We start from the raw sequence: 16687 nt of genomic DNA, 5'->3' as shown, positions 1-16687 counted from the left end.
TATCTGAACATTTTAACTTTTACGTGAGTAAATGAGAGAGGATGAGTTTCCCCTAGAAGAGAGTATATTGCTTTAAGTTCACATTAGGATAATTATGAGTTCCGGTTGAAGAAGATGTAAAGGACACAAGGTCTAAGGGAAGAATCTTTACCACTGCCTGAAATTCCTCAGATAATTTTGCAAATTTTACTTTTAATATGAAATCCATTATTTTCTACTTTCTCTGGGGCTATTTTGAATAGTGTAACTTCTGAGTAACAGGCAGAGCCTCATACTCTACAATAATTACTGTTACAGTACAAGCATATCCTATTAACAGACATGTTAGCAGAAATTGCCTAAACAAGAAATAAAGGTTCTAGTTTCTTTTTTTTAATTTAATGTTATTGCCAAGGTGATAGAGGGGTTACAGTTACATACATAAGGTAGTGAGCACATTTGTTGTCAAACTTGTTACCTCCTCATTTTTCTGGCACCTTCCCTCCTCCCCAATCCCCTTCTCAAGTAGTAGAGTTAGTTTACAACATATTGTCTAGTAAATATCATTTTCACATTGGTTTATTCTTTGTCTTTTGTCTCACCACTTTGGTGTTCCCTTTTCCTTCCTTAATTCAGATAAACATATATACAATACCCAGGGTACCAAAATCAAATACCATGACAACAGGGACTAAACCATAGGGAAGAAAAATGCAAGAAAAATTTCACATAGTACATGAGAAATAACAACAATGAAAACCCACTTGTTTACATATCTTGGAGTTCATTTCACTTAGCATCATTTTATATCATCATATGTACACAGTCATTGAGCTATTGTGATCCTCCGATATGACTATCCTAGACATAAACTAATAATTACCGGTGAGGGAAAACATACAATCTGTGTTTCTTTGGGTCTGGCTTATTTTACTTTAGTGTGATTTTTTTACTAATCTCAGAAGAGTTGCTCTATATTAAGGTAAGTGTTTGCACCAATCAATACACAAAGAGATCATAGTATGGATATGTTTATAATTACACAATTAATATAATACACTTTGTTTAAGAGTTTGTTCTTATGTCACCCATCTTCACAGTCAACCCATTAATGCTATGGCATTAGCAACTCAGATCTACACAGAGAAATAATGTAGATGACATAGTAAATTTTCCATAAAAATGAATATTTTAGGATGCCTTTCAAATTTTCTTCCTTATGTATATCACAGCACGCAATTTTTAGGTGACATGAACTATAGAGCATTACCATTAGCACAAATATCTGCTACCATTTTTCCTTTTAATTCTTATTACTGTTTCTCAGTGTGTGCCTACAAATTACTGATTGTCCTCTTTTTTGTGAAGAGGAAGCAGGTCATCTAAAATGACTGATTTGTATTTTTTTTTGCTAATTACAGTACAGAATGCAGTTAGCTATTTTCAAAACATACAAAATCTTAACTAAAGAATCATTACAAATGCATTTCTTCTCTCTGTGTGTACAACATTCTTTTATTTTGAAGTAACTATTAGCATAAATTGAAGCTTCTCATTAGAATTAAGATTTAGACTGGAATACATCCCAACAGATTGTGATTGTATATTCAAGTTAATAACCTCCTTGCTCAGTTCCCAAGTGAACTAATCCTAGTGAAGTTTTAAATTTAAGTTTTCAAAAAGGTAATTAACATCACTTTAAGGAAGCAAAATTCCTAAGTAAGTTACTTACAGCATTGAATTCCAATTCTATTTTTTTTCTTTCAAAATTTTTTATTGTCAAAACGTCATACAGAGGGGTTACAGATTACTATGAAAGGCAGGGAGTAGATTTCTTTTTTTTTTTTGCCAGTCCTGGGCCTTGGACTCAGGGCCTGAGCACTGTCCCTGGCTTCTTCCCGCTCAAGGATACCACTCTGCCACTTGAGCCACAGCGCCGCTTCTGGCCGTTTTCTGTATATGTGGTGCTGGGGAATCGAACCTAGGGCCTCGTGTATCCGAGGCAGGCACTCTTGCCGCTAGGCTATATCCCCAGCCCGGGAGTAGATTTCTTGTTCTACTTGTTACCTCCTCTCCTATTTCCCCCCTCCTCTTCCCCCTTTCCCTCTACCCCCAAGAGTTGTGCAATTGGTTTACAACAAATAGTTTCTAAGTGTTGCTTTATGAATGGTTTGCTTTTTGTTCTTTTTCTCTTGAATTTGGTATTCCCTCTCCATTCCCCAGTTCTACTACCTGTATCGGACAATATCCAGGGTACTCGGATGTAGTATAGTGGTAGCGAGAGTACAGCCACAGGAAAGGACTACAAGAGAAACAAAACTAGACAAACCACTCAGTCAGACTGACAAGGAAAAAGAGAAAAAAAAAGTAGTACGAGTTCACATGGCATGTTGAGAATAATTACAACAGTAGTATAACTCTTGTTTCTGGAACGTGGAGTTCATTTCACTTGGCGTCTTCATATGTGGTCATATGGTTGTAGTTATTGGGATATTTTTGTCTTCTACCATGACTAGCCTATTCCTGTACTAGCTATTCTGTATGAGGACCAATCATAGGGTTTATGTTTCTTTGGGTCTGGGTCACTTCACTTAGCATGAGTTTTTCCAATTACTTTCATTTCCTTATGAATGGGGCAGTGTCACTCCTTCTGATGGAGGAATAGAATTCCATTGTGTATTTGTACCACATTTTGCTGTCTTCTGAGGGGCATCTAGGTTGGTTCCATGTTTTGTGATGACAAGTTGTGCTGCAATGAACACAGTTGTGCTGGTGGGTTTAGTATGGTCTTGCTTGTAAACTTTTGGGTAGATCCCCAAAAGAGGGGCTGCTTGGTCGCAGGGGAGCTCTATGGTCAGCGTTCTGAGGAACCTCCACATTGCTTTCTGAAGGAGTTGAACAATTTGGCATTCTCACCAACAATGTAATAGAGTTCCCTTTGGGCCACATCCGCTCCAGCATTTGCTATTACTAGATTTCCTGATAATAGACATTCTTACTGGGATGAAGTGAAATCTCATTGTTGTTTTGATTTGCATTTCTTTTATGGCCAGTGATGTAGAGCACTTTTTCATGTGCCTCTTGACCATTCTCCTTTCCTCTTCAGAGAAGTCTCTTTTTAGGTCTTTAGCCCATTTGTTGAGAGGGCTGTTGGTTCTTTGATAATTTGTTTTGGAGGAATTTAATTTTTTGAGTTCTGTGTATATTTTAGATATCAGGCCTTTGTCTGTTGTATGACTGGTAAAGAACTTTTCCCAGTATGTGGGCTTTCTATTTATCTTGGGAGCTATATCATTTGTCCTGCAGAAGCTCTGCAGTTTGATACAGTCCCAATTGTCCAGCCTTTCTTTGATTTGTTGGATTTCTGGGCCTTTGTTGAGGAAGTTTCTTCCAGTGCCAAGGAGTCCTAGAGTTTCTCCTACTTCTTATTGTAGAGTTTTCACGGTGTCTGATTTTATCTCCAGGTCTTTGATCCATTTGGAGTTGATTTTGGTGCAGACTGATAGATAGGGGTCTAGCTTTAGTTTGTTACAGGTGTTGACCCAGTTTTGCCAACACCATTTGTTGAAGAGGCTGTCTTTGTTCCAAACTATATTTTTAATTTCTTTGTCAAAGATTAGGTAGCCATAGGTCTGTGGGTACATTTCTGGGTCATCACTTCTATTCCACTGATCCTCAGGCCTGTTCTTGTGCCAGTACCAAGCTGTTTTTATTACTATATCTATGTAGTACAATTTAATGTTTAGTATTGATATTCCTCCTGCACTGTTCTTTCTATATAGTATTGTTTTTGCTATTTGGGTTTTTTATTGTTTTATATGAATTTCTGAATTGCTTCCTCTATTTCATTGGAGAGTGGTGTTGGGATATTGATGGGTATTGTATTGATTTTGTAGATAGATTTTGGTAATACTGCCATTTTCACGATGTTAATCCACCCAATTCAGGAGCATGGGAGGTTTCTCTATTTCCTTAGTTCTGCCTTAGTTTCCTTATTTAAATTTTTAAAGTTCTCATCATAGAGATCTTTCAATTCTTTGGTTAAGGTTAATCCTAGCTATTTTATGTTATTGGAGGCTATTGCAAAAGGAATTGCTTTTCTGATTTCAACCTCGCTCTTCAGGTTGTTAGCGTATATAAAAGCCATTGATTTTTAAAGATTATTTTTTTTAAATATCCTGCTACTCTGCCAGTTTTGGATCAGCTCTAGTAGGTTGGGAGTAGAGTCTATGGTTTTTTTTTAGGTATAGGATCATATCATCTGAGAAGAGAGAAAGTTGAACTTTAGTTTTGCTTTTTGCATCCTCTTTATGTTTTCTTCTTGTGTAATTGCTCTGGCTAGGAATTCTGGTACTATGTTGAAGAGGAGAGGAGAGAGTGGACATCCCTGTCTTGCTCCTGATTTTAAAGGGAATGTCTTTAGCTTTTCACCATTTAGAATTATGCTTGCTGTTGGTTTGTCATAGACTGCCTTTATTATATTCAGGAATGTTTCCTGGAATCCCAGTTTTTCCAGGGCTTTTATCATTAATGGGTGCTGGCTTCTATCGAATGCCTTTTCTGCATTTAGGGATATAAGCATGTGATTCTTTATCTTGCTCTGGTTTATGTGGTGGATTACATTAACTCACTTGCGTATATTGAACCAACTTTGCATCCCTGGGATGAATCCAGTTTGATTATGGTGTATGACTTTTTTGATGACTTGTTGAAGTCAGTTGGTCAGAATTTTGTTGAGGAGCTTTGCATTGCTGTTTATCAAGGAGACGGGTCTATAGTTCTCCTTGAGGTTTCACTATATGGTTTTGGGATTAGCATTATGCTAGCATCATAGAATGTGTTTGGTGGTGAGCTTTTACTCTATTTCATTGAAGAGTTTGAGTAGTGTTGGTGTGAGATTTGTTTTGGAAGTCTTGTAGAACTCCAATGTGAATCCATCTGGACCTGGGCTTTTCTTGGAAGGTAGATCACTTTTTGCATTTTCAATAACATTGCTGGATATGGGTCTGTTCAGTAGATTTACATAGTCTTGATTAAGTTTGGACTTATCAATATTTGTTAAGAATTTGTCCATTTCTCCCAGGTTCTCAAATTTGTTGGTATATAGGTTTGCAAAATAGTCCCTTATTATATTCTGGATCTTTGTTGTTTCTGTGGTTATGTTACTTATTTCATCTCCGATCTCATTTATTTTGGTGTCCTGTCTACATCTTTTGATCTGGTTTGCTAGGGGTTTGTCTATCTTGTTAGTTTTTTTCAAAGAACCAACTGTTTTGTTGATTCTTTCTATGGTTTTTCTGGATTCCAAGTCATTTAATTCTGCTCTGATTTTAATTATATGCTTTCCCTCTAATGGCTTGGGGTTTGGCTTTTTGTTCTCTTTCAAGGATATTGAGTTGCTTTGTTTAGTTGTTGAATTGGGACTTCTCCAATTTGTTGATGTAGGTGCTAAGGGCTATAAATTTTCCTCTGAGTACTGCCTTTGCTGTGTCCCAGAGGAGCTGGTAATTTGTGTGTTCATGTTGGTTTAGTTCCATAAACATTTGAAATTCTGTTCTGAGTTCCTCGCTGATCCATTGGTGGTTCAGCAATGCATTGTTGAGTCTCCATGACTTATGGGGTTTTCTTTGGTGGCCTTTGGCATTGAGCTGTAGTTTTATGACATTGTGGTCTGAGTGAATGCAAGGAATGATTTCAATGTTTATGGATTTGTACATGTTTTCTTTGTGCCCTAACATGTGATCTATTTTGGAGAATGTTCCATGTGCTGAGAAGAATGTATATTCTCATGTTGTTGGATGGGATATTCTCTAGATGTAGGTTAAGTCTAGATGTTCTATGCAGTTGTTTAGTTCTGAGGTTTCTTTGCTCAGTTTTTGGCATGTTAATCTGTCCAGAGGAGACAGTGGTGTTAAAATCTCTGACAATCAATATGTTTGGGTTTGTTAGAGTTTTTAGAGTCAGTAGTGTTTGTCTGATGAATTTGGGTGCTCCTATATTTGGTGTGTAGATGTTTAGGATGGTTATGTCCTCCTACAGGAGATATCCTTTTATTAGTATGTAGCAATCCTCTTTGTCTCTTTTTACTGTTTTTAGTTTGATGTCAGTTTTATCTGATATTAAGATTGCGACCCTGGCCTGCTTGTGGTGGCTACTTGCTTGATAGATTTTATTCCGTGTTTCACTTTTAGAATGTGTTTGCTTTTGGTGGCAAGGTGTGTCTCTTGGAAGCAGCAGAAAGATGGATCTTGTTTTTTGATCCAACTTGTTTACATATATCATTTAATTGGAGATTTAAGTCCATTAATATTGAGATTAGGATTGAGAGGTGATTGCTTGTTCCTTTCCTTGAATCTATCTTTGTAGGGGCTGTGTCTTCCCTTTTTGCTTTACTAATATAGAGTTTTATTTAAGGATGCTTTCTCAGTCTGGATTGTGGTCTGGGTGGTTTTCGGTGTGGAGGACATCATTGAGGATATTCTGTAATGCTGGTTTGGTGGAGATATATTGGTTCAATTTTTCCTTGTTATGGAAGCCTTTTATTTGGCTATGAATGAGAGTTTAGCTGGGTACAGAATTCTAGATTGATAGTTATTTTTCTTTAGAATAGGGAAATCGTCATTCCAGGCTCTCCTTGCTTTCATGGTTTCCGCTGAGAAAACTGGGGTAATTCTGATTGATTTTCCTTTATATGTGATTGTTGTCTTTTCTCTAGGGGCTTTAAGGATTCTTTCTGTGGCCTGTATTGAGCCTGTTATGACTACAATATGTTGATGGGAAGTCCTGTTCCAGTCTGGTCTGTTTGGGGTCTTAAATGCTCCTTGTATCTGGATAGGCCTTTCCTTCTGGATGTTTAGAAAGTTCTCAGACAATATTCTATTAAATAAGTTGGCTATTCCTTTGACTTCTTTTTCTACATTTTCTTCAATATCTCTTAGTCTTATATGGGGCCTCCTGATTGTGTCTTGAAGCTTGATTTTTTGTATTGATTTTTTTCCTTTCTCCATAATGTCTAGGCTGTCCTGAATTCCTGAGATTTGAACTTCTGCATTGTCCAGTCTGCTCCCTAAACTTACAACTTGGTTTCTTATCTCTCTACCTTTGGATTGATCTTTCTTTTTTTTTTTTTTTTTTTTTTTTTTTGGCCAGTCCTGGGCCTTGGACTCAGGGCCTGAGCACTGTCCCTGGCTTCTTCCCGCTCAAGGCTAGCACTCTGCCACCTGAGCCACAGCGCCCCTTCTGGCCATTTTCCATATATGTGATGCTGGGGAATCGAACCGAGAGCTTCATATGTAGGAGGCAAGCACTCTTGCCACTACGCCATATTCCCAGCCCATGGATTGATGGCTTCTGTTTCTCTTCTATAACTCTCTCTTAAGTCCTGTATGGACTTCCTTACTTCATGGATTTGGTTCTGGGTGCTGTCTCTAATCTCTTTTAGCTGAGTAGTTATCTTTTCATTTCAGAGGACTCTTTTTTTTCTTTATTTTGGAGTTCATGTTTGTCGAGGCCATAAATTCCTTCATTAAGTTATGATTGGATTCATCACATTCACATATTATTTTTTGGTTCGCCTCCTCACGCTCTAGTATACTTGTCTGAGAGACTCAAACTTTTCATTTATCATTTTTTATCAGCATAGTTGGTAGAGCATTTTGAGGGCTCTCCTCTGGGATTTCAATTGAATGCTGCATTTCCTGTTTGTTTTGAGTGGGTGATGAGTTTCCCTGTTTTGCCATACTTTTTGTGTTTCTTCTGCCCATTGGATTTAGAATGCTAGTCTGCTATCCCCCTTTGGTACTGTTTAGGACCTGAACCAGACGTTATCAGGTCCTGTTGTGCTATTCTTATAGGTATACAGACGTAGACAGGTATGTTCTCTCTCTTTTTTGGGGTATAGCAGCAGATTTGGTGTCCTCACAAATTATACTTTGGAAGTAAAAACCAACCCTGAGCCCCATATACAGTAGCTCTATTTTATACTGTTACAATCTTGTTGTTATTTCTTTTTGGCTTGATACAACTGCTCTAGGAACAACTTTGATTCTCTCAGATTGTGCCAGGATGCCTATTATCTTGCCTACCATTTAACCTGGTCTCAGTGGATTCTGGAGGTCCTGGGCAGTGGTGCTGCTGTGGTTCTCTGAGGGTTGTGGGTAGAAGTTGGGTGCCCTTAGTAATTGGGGGATTGTGGTCAACCTGGGGAACTAGTCTCTTGCTCCTGAGGTGTTGTCAGCAGCATTGTTCTATCTCAGAGGCAGTGGGGCCTGTTTCACTTAGCTGGGACCTCTGGGATGCTGAGGGCAAGTGGCAGTTCTGGCTGGGCCTCTTGAGCTGCCTGCATTGGGTCCCTCATGGGACCCCTGGGCTGCCAAAGGTGGGCGGTGGGCTTTGGCTATGACCCCTGTGCTGCTTGTGGGGGTCCCAGCTGGGATCTTTGGGCGGTGACAGTGGGCATCAGACTCCAGCTGAGACCCCTGAACTGCCTGCTGCAACCCCGGCTGGAACACCTGTGTTGTTGACCATGGATGGTGGACTCTAGCTGAGACCACTGAGTCACTTGGGGTGCTCCGGGTGGTACCCACGAAATGTGGGGCAGAGCCCAGGTTGGGACCCCTGAATTGTGGCCAGAGCCCTGGGTGGGATCCCTGACCTGCTCATGGAGCCCCAATTCGGACCCCTGAACTGCCTGTGGAGCTCTGGGTAGGCCCTCCCAAATTGCCTGTGGAGCCCCAGCTCAGGCCTCCAAACTGCCTGCAGGGCCCTGAGTTTGACTCCCGAATTGCCTGTGGGGACGGGGTTTCAAGTCCCAAATTGCCTGCCACAAGGGGGCTTTAACTCCCAAATTGCCTGTGTTGCCAGGGCTGCGACTCCCGAATTGCCTGCCAAGCCCAAGCTGTGATTCCTGAACTGCCTGTGGTAGGCCCTGGGTGGGACCTTGGGCTGCTGAAGGTCGTGGCGGAGCTCTGGCTGGGAGGATGGATCTGCCGGCAGGGAAGTTCCTCCCTCCTGGGCTCCACAGCTCCAGGCTGTGTCCTTCGCTTGGGTTTGCAGGAAGAGGCTGGGTACCCCCAGACAGTGGTGGACAATGTTTGGCCTGGGAAACCAGTCTGTTGCTGTCTCAGCGGTAGCAGCAGTGATGGCAGCCTGGAGGTGGGCCTCTTGTGTTTACTGGTGCTTCAGGGACGCTCACAGGGCCACTCACCTCTCGGAGGTTTCTCCCATCTGGGCGGGATTCCTTCATCTGGACAGAGCTGGGGCATGATACTCCAGCACCTTTGCCCTTTTCAAAGATGGCCCCTTTGACCTTACTTTCCCCTGGTGCACTTTATTTCTGGTTTGGTCTGGCCATCTATGCCAGGGATAAAGATGGAGGTTCACTATGGTGGATGGAGGGAAGGGCTACTTTCCAAATGGAGTTCTGTGGGTACAGACTCGAGTGAGACTGTCTTTTGTGGAGTACTCAGGCTTCCTCTGGTTCTCTGGGGCTTTTCCGCTCTGCTTGTGGACTGTCTATCTGCTGCTGTCTGGAGGATTTCTCTCCTCGTCGCTGGTATGTGCTGGAGGTGGGTGTAGATTTGGTTCCTGGTGGTGGGCTGGCGGCAGCAGCACTGCCTACAGCTGAAATCTGGATTCTTGGATCTGCTATCTCATTTTTTCCTTCCTAACTTGAAGCTCTGTACTGTTATACTGGGCTTGGGCTATGACTTTAGGGTTAAAATTTTCCCTGTAAAAGAAAAACTGGGTTTTTGGAGTGAGCTTAGATAGGGCTTTGCTACTCCTCTGCCATCTTCTTCTGCCTATCTGAATTCCCATTCTTTTTTTTTTTTTTTTTTTGGCCAGTCCTGGGCCTTGGACTCAGGGCCTGAGCACTGTCCCTGGCTTCTTCCCGCTCAAGGCTAGCACTCTGCCACTTGAGCCACAGCGCCACTTCTGGCCATTTTCTGCATATGTGGTGCTGGGGAATCGAACCTAGGGCCTTGTGTATCTGAGGCGGGCACTCTTGCCACTAGGCTATATCCCCAGCCCTGAATTCCCATTCTTGAATGAAGAAGAAAGGTGAAGTTTAGGGCACGGTGCCAACTGAGAAACTATATAGAGTTAAGAAGATTATTCATTACATTTTCATTTCAGAAGTAGAAAATTTCTAGGTATTTTTATTTAAGAGTAAAGACTAAATAACATGGAACCACTTAGGCTAAATGGCATACTAACAACCACCTGGTCAGGTGTAGATACCAAGAGCTTCACTTAATTTAAGGGTTTTGTACTGCATGCAAATAAAAATGTTAAGCTCAAGCTCCTTTTAGTGGCTTGCTCCTGTTACTCTAGCTATTCAAGAGGCTGAGATCTGAGGATACAAATTTGAAGCCAGCCTAAGCAGACAAATATGAGAGACTTATTTCCAATAAATTAGCAAGAAGTTGGAAGAGGATGTCTGGTTCAAGTGATAGTAGGCCAGGCTTAAGCAAAATAACCATCCAAGAGTGAGGACCTTAGTTCAAGCCTCAGTATGAGCACTAAACTCTCATAAAGAGGGCACTGAGGCATTGTAATGAGGGAGGGGATTCTCGCATCTGTGACACTGTTGTGAGTTTTCATTTTCATGTATTTCATGTACAGTGAAAGGAGGACTTACTGAAATTGGGAACCTAATGTGGCTCATTAGGAATCTAAAATAGAAGATGACAGGATAGCAAAATGGTAGACTAAGAAGGGTCAGGCCTTTGGACCTTCCTGGAGTTACCTAGTTAATAGCAAAAATTCACCAAAACACCAATGTGAAAACTTTGGGTAATGGTAATGTCCTGCAATTTCAATAAACAAATGACAAAGATGAGACTACACTGAGAAAAGAGAAAAGTTCCTTAAAATATGCTGCTCTTCATGTGTAGGTATAATGTGTAAATATAACATTGATCTCCCAGCAACTAATATAAGCAGTTTAAAAATTTTAAAAACATACAAAAATTATTCTCACTTTATGTTTTTTAATAGAAGGAAAACAGAACTGGTGTCTGCAAGGCTGGCATGCTGGGGCTTCATGAAAGAATTGTCTCTGTCTTCCTTGTCTCAGAACACTGGTAGGAGGCAAAGTTTTGATACTATGGTTTAGATATAGTGGTATACTTTAGCTATATCTGTGATTTCGATAATATGTTAGAGCAGCAGAAAGCCTGAAGTTTTGTAGGTAGGTATGAGGGAGTAGGAACCAATTATGGCCAAAGAAGTGCAGCTAAGTAAAAATTAAAACTCCTGAGATGAAACAGTAGTGATCCACTTAAGGAAAATAAAATAAGATATATGCTTTTAAATATCATATATACATGAATACACATATATGTATATGTCATTAAAATAGAATGGAGATTAGTGGATTTGTGTTTTCCTTTTGAAAGCACATACACAAATCTTAAGGAAGTATACTGTGAGGAGAGTTTAGGAGGCTCATATATGTTGCTAGACTGACTGGTAAATATCTTCTTTCTGATTCCTATAAAGAATGGGTCAGGTATCATTTTACTCAAATGCCCAAAATGCCAAAAATATAATAAAATGTACAAAATAAAAAGAGGGTTGGAATATGACCTAAAAGATAAAAGTAGATCCTCAGAAACCACTGTCCAAATGCAGGCTCCTAAATTATTTTGCAAAGAAGTTTATGCAATTCTTTGCATTAAATGGCATAGGTAATTAAACAAAACCAGAAGAAAAATATTTGAACAGAATGACAAAATCCAGAAAAAGAATTTGAAACCCCCGAAGGAAATCTAGAGTTGATTTCTCTTTTACAAATGATCACAACTAAAATTTCAAGAGTCTTAGTGCTAGACTTGATCATCAAGAAGAAAAAATAAGTACATATTATGATGTATTGTTTTTACTATAATTGAAAGTAAATGAAATAAGAGAGTCTCTACTGAGTTAGTCTGGGCTAAGAACTTAGGTGGGCAGTCAGTTCACACAGACTAATAATCCAAAGTCAACATTATATATGAGATTCAGTAGTCATCTGCATATTCTTCAATAATTGCCTACAGAAAGTCAAGCAGGTTTTTAGTTCCTGATATTTGTTTTTTGAGGGATATCAGGGCCATGATAATACACTCAAATCACACAGTGGAGAAAAATCAACTTAGAGACTGACTTTTCTCTTTATGCTATCTCTGGGTAAATAACACATTTCTTTTTCATATCTAATTATTTAAAAAAATATATGTGAGAAGTAATGTTCTAAATGTTTAGAAATATCATTGATTTACCTAAGGGGATTAAAATAAATATTATGAGATGTGATCTTGTGGCCCATGCCTTTTATTGTAGCTACTAAAGAGGCTGAGACCTGGAGGACTATAGGTCTCTACTTAGCCATCAAAATACCAGACTGGAAGCACGAATCAAGTGGTAGAGATCTAGTTGTGAGAAAATAAAAACTGAGTGAGAGTTCAGGGCCCTGAGTTCAAGCTCCAGTACTGGCATTAGTAGGTAGATGATAGATGGAGGGATGGATAGATAGATAGATAGATACTTTTACTTATTTTATGAAAAAAAATAATTGACATACTAAATAATAAACAGAATAGGCCAGCTACTCTACATATGGATCAGATTTGGCTCATTCAACTTATTAGTAGGTTGATTGTCTGACACTTATATTTTTCAATTGGCAAAATTGAACTTTGAATTTCTCCCTAGTAACTTCTGTAGAAATAATAATTCATAGTGGTTCCGTGGTTCAAAGTGGTAGAGCACTAACCTTAAGGAAAAAAAAAAAACCTCAGGGACAGCACGTAGGACTTTAGTTCAAGCCCCTACCACCGACAAAAAAAGAAAAGAAATAGTAATTCATATTTATTGAGTGAAAGTGAATATGGACATTAAATAGATCCCATTCAAAATCTGCCTTCAATGAATTTAGCCCAACAATGACCAAAATTGGAAGCTAATGAAAGCCTCAGTTTATTGTATTCATGTATTTCCTAAAAGGGCCATTTATTACTTTTTTAGCTTTTTGGATAATCTTGCCCTCCCTCTCATTTGAAAGATAAATGAATATGAGGTGCACTTTGTATAACACTGCATGATCTAAGAACTAGTCCACATGATGGACTACTTATAAGGCCAGCACTCAGGCATATGAGTCAGTATTTACAATTATGCATGGATTTGTAATATATACCATCTACATAATATACATAAAATGATTTTTTAGTCAATTACTTTATATAACTAGAATTTTCTAACATTTTACACACATAAATTTATGTGCTCTTTCCAACCTCTGTGAGATAAACAGTTTAATTCTATTTTTAAATGAAGAACCTTGGATGAAAAAGATGTACATTTATGAGCAAAGTACAAAACTCTCATGCAATCTTTTCATGAAAATTAAGTGCTTATGTCCTTCACTTTTATAAGTGTTATATACTGGTACAGGTATGATGGAATTGGAAGCTCTAGTCTGATTTACATTGTATTCATTTTTGGCTGGCATAAAATTGTAGGTCTCGTTTATATTATGAGTTCCTAATAACTTGCTAGTCTTCAGGAGATTGCAATTAACAAAAACTGATACATTTTCACTTTAAAACAGGTGTGTGTGTGTGTGATAATCCATGGAAAAGTACACTTTTAAGGAAACTCACAGCTTAGCAAATTGTGGGGTGTTGTAGGAAAAAAAGGAAGTAGAAAAGGGAAGTAGAAAGAGTAGAAAAAGGAAGTCTAGTAGCTATATTACAGATTCCATATTCTAGTACAGATTTCAGCAAATCAAGAATATTAGTGAAATACAAATTTTGTCTAAAGTGATTTTACATGTGCAGTTCATTTCAGCCTGTCATCGTATGTCACCTTCTTACTAACCATGTAATTACAGTGTTATTAATATTATAAAACAATGACAATGTGAGGTGCCACTGGCTTATGCCTGTACCCACTGCCCAGGCAGAATAGTCTATGAGCCTCTTATCTCCAATTAATCAGACAAAAGCTGAAACTGAAGGTATGGCTGAAGTGGTAGTGTGCCAATCATGAACAAAAAAGCTAAAACAGTGTGCTCTGACCCTGAGTTCAAATACCACTACTAGCACACACCACACACACATACACATATGCACACACACACTCAGTTACACATAGTCTATCATATTAAAAATTTCCTAAGAAGCATGAAAGCATTAGCAGATTTCTGATGCCTATTTAGTTAAATAGGAAATATGTCAGACCTTAGGAAGGCCTGATTCAGTGTTATTTTTCTTGAGTATACTTGTAATCAAAGAACAGAACTTGGATTTCTGAAATCTGAAACAAAACTTCCATTCACTTGCATACAAGTCCTTTCTCTGTAAGGGGCTTCACTTTACTCAGTGCACTGTGCATTGGGCTCTGCATTGCTTAGTTTATAGGCCAGCCTTCAGAGTGGCTAGGAGTCAGACAATAGTTTTATTTTCTTGCTCAGGATTCATCCTAAGATTTATAAGGAAATGTCATAGGTTTGATGACCATATCATAGAAAACTAAAATATCCCTAGTACCTTTCGGCAGTAAAAAAAAAAAAAAAAAAAAAAAAAAAGGAGTGCATTATTAAAAAAAATATATAGTCTCTTAATACCATTTGACACTAAGGGGAAAGAAATCTATAAAAAATAAAAATGAGAATTATACATCACAGCTTTAAATCCAATTGAATACATTCTGAATTGATGCTTAAATTTATGAGGGAATGAAAATTAGCCCTAATGAGAACACCAAAAGACATATGTTAGGTGTTAAACATTTTTAAATTAATATGACAAACTGTTCACATTATTTTTTGCCTCTTGTTTAGCTGCCTTAAGTGATATTTTTTATTAGCTTTGATTATGAGCTGTTGTAAATATGACACTAAAAGACTGTCCCAGTCAGTTATATGCCAGACAGTTTTATTACATGCTGGCTGAAGATGCTGGTATTGTAGGTTTGTTTGAAAGAGATATAACTTTTAGCTGACTTTAATGCGTGTACCCTATGACCTGGCTAATAAACCAAAACAGTAGATAAACCATTTTATTAGGTACTAAATATTAAAATAATTACTATGACCTTTCACTTCTGTAAGATAGACTAAATGCTCAGTTAATCTTCATCTTCCCATTCACAGTACTGAATTCTTACTGAAGATTGTATCATTGCCTCTTTATGAGGTTATTCAATAAAAAGTTTGAATTAAAATGATCATGCTATCCTTATCAATCAAGGCAGTAATTTTATTGCCTGTTTTTAGCTGAGTGTTCCAAAGGCTAATTATAGAGATTAGATATTCAGTGACTTTACTTCAGTTACTATACAGTGGGATGTCAGTCCAAATGAGATGATGAATAAGACAGTGTACTTATTTCAGATAGAATAATGATAAAAACAGTTTTTTCAGAAATTCACTGGCACACCAATAAAGCTGCATGCATATTCATGCATATGTGCACACACATGCCCCCACTCACTGTGCAATGGGCAGCTCTCCCACAGATGCCCTTATTTCCTGTCTTCGGAGTCAGTTGCAGAGTTTCAGTTATGGGAGCATAAACTTTTTTTGTGTCTACATCACAATTCAACTTCTTCAATTGCCCATTTCTTCTTTCTCTGACAGGTCTTGATTTTAAAAAAGGTCATCAATAATATGCTGTGTGGAATCAGATTCCAGAGTCTCCATCCCAGTGAATCTAATCTTAGACAGTCAGCAGACCTTTAAATAATAACATGAAAATGTGTTGAGCCATCAAATATTGTTTGCACATCTTTCTTGAATCAAAGAAATCTGTTTTGGATATGACATCTACAATAAGCTGTGGACTTTATCCTTACTCTTTTAGGTTGGTTGAATAATAACCATCTTTTTCTATGATAATAAAAATTGGTTTCATAAGGGAGACCAACAATTGTGGGCTGTGGGCATTAAATATAGAATTTGGTGATTTTTTACGAAGACTTTAAATCTTTATGTCATTAAGCCATTTTGTCATTCAGAAGTTCCTTTATAAGTTAATGCTATGTGCTAATGCTGACACTATGAAAACTATGGAGGAAACTATAAAAACTGTGCAGGGACTTCGGGAGAAGACAGCGGAGGAGCAACAGAGCCCTAGCTGAGCTCCCTCCAACACTGCAGTTTTCCCACCCCAGAGAAACTTTTACCCCTAGATAGACAGCCCAAATAAGTTCTAGCAGTACAGGGATTCTCGCCAGGAAGGAAAAATCAACTTTGCTGGTCTGAAAACACAGATTTGAGCTCTGAGCGGAGTCCTGCCGCCACACCAGTGCCGGCACCAGCACAGTGCTGCGCACCCCGCGCAGCTCAATAGAGACCAGGGAGAAATCCTCCAGACGGCACTGTACAGACAGATTGCAGGCTGAGCACAGATGGGCTGAAATCGCAGAGACAGCGTGAGTACTCCCACGAAAGACATTCTCACTTACTCCCACAGAGCAGATCCTTCCCCAATCATGAGAGCAAAGTGCCATCTTTGACACTGGCAAAGGGTCAGACCAGACTGGAGCTAAAGCCCGCCTGGGGAAAGTGAGGACAAAGCGGCCATCTTTGAGAAGTGCAAGAGGGACCAATTAGTGAGAGCCAGCTCTTCCCAAGAGAACGCCCCCTGCCCAGGTGCTAGGCTTGTCCTGGGCCTCGGCTCAGCTAGAGGTACCCACCCTGCCCGCTGGAATTCCTAAATTA

Source organism: Perognathus longimembris, chromosome 12 (genome assembly GCF_023159225.1).
Source record: "Perognathus longimembris pacificus isolate PPM17 chromosome 12, ASM2315922v1, whole genome shotgun sequence".
Taxonomy (NCBI): Eukaryota; Metazoa; Chordata; class Mammalia; order Rodentia; family Heteromyidae; genus Perognathus; species Perognathus longimembris.
This window is presented reverse-complemented; position numbering follows the sequence as displayed.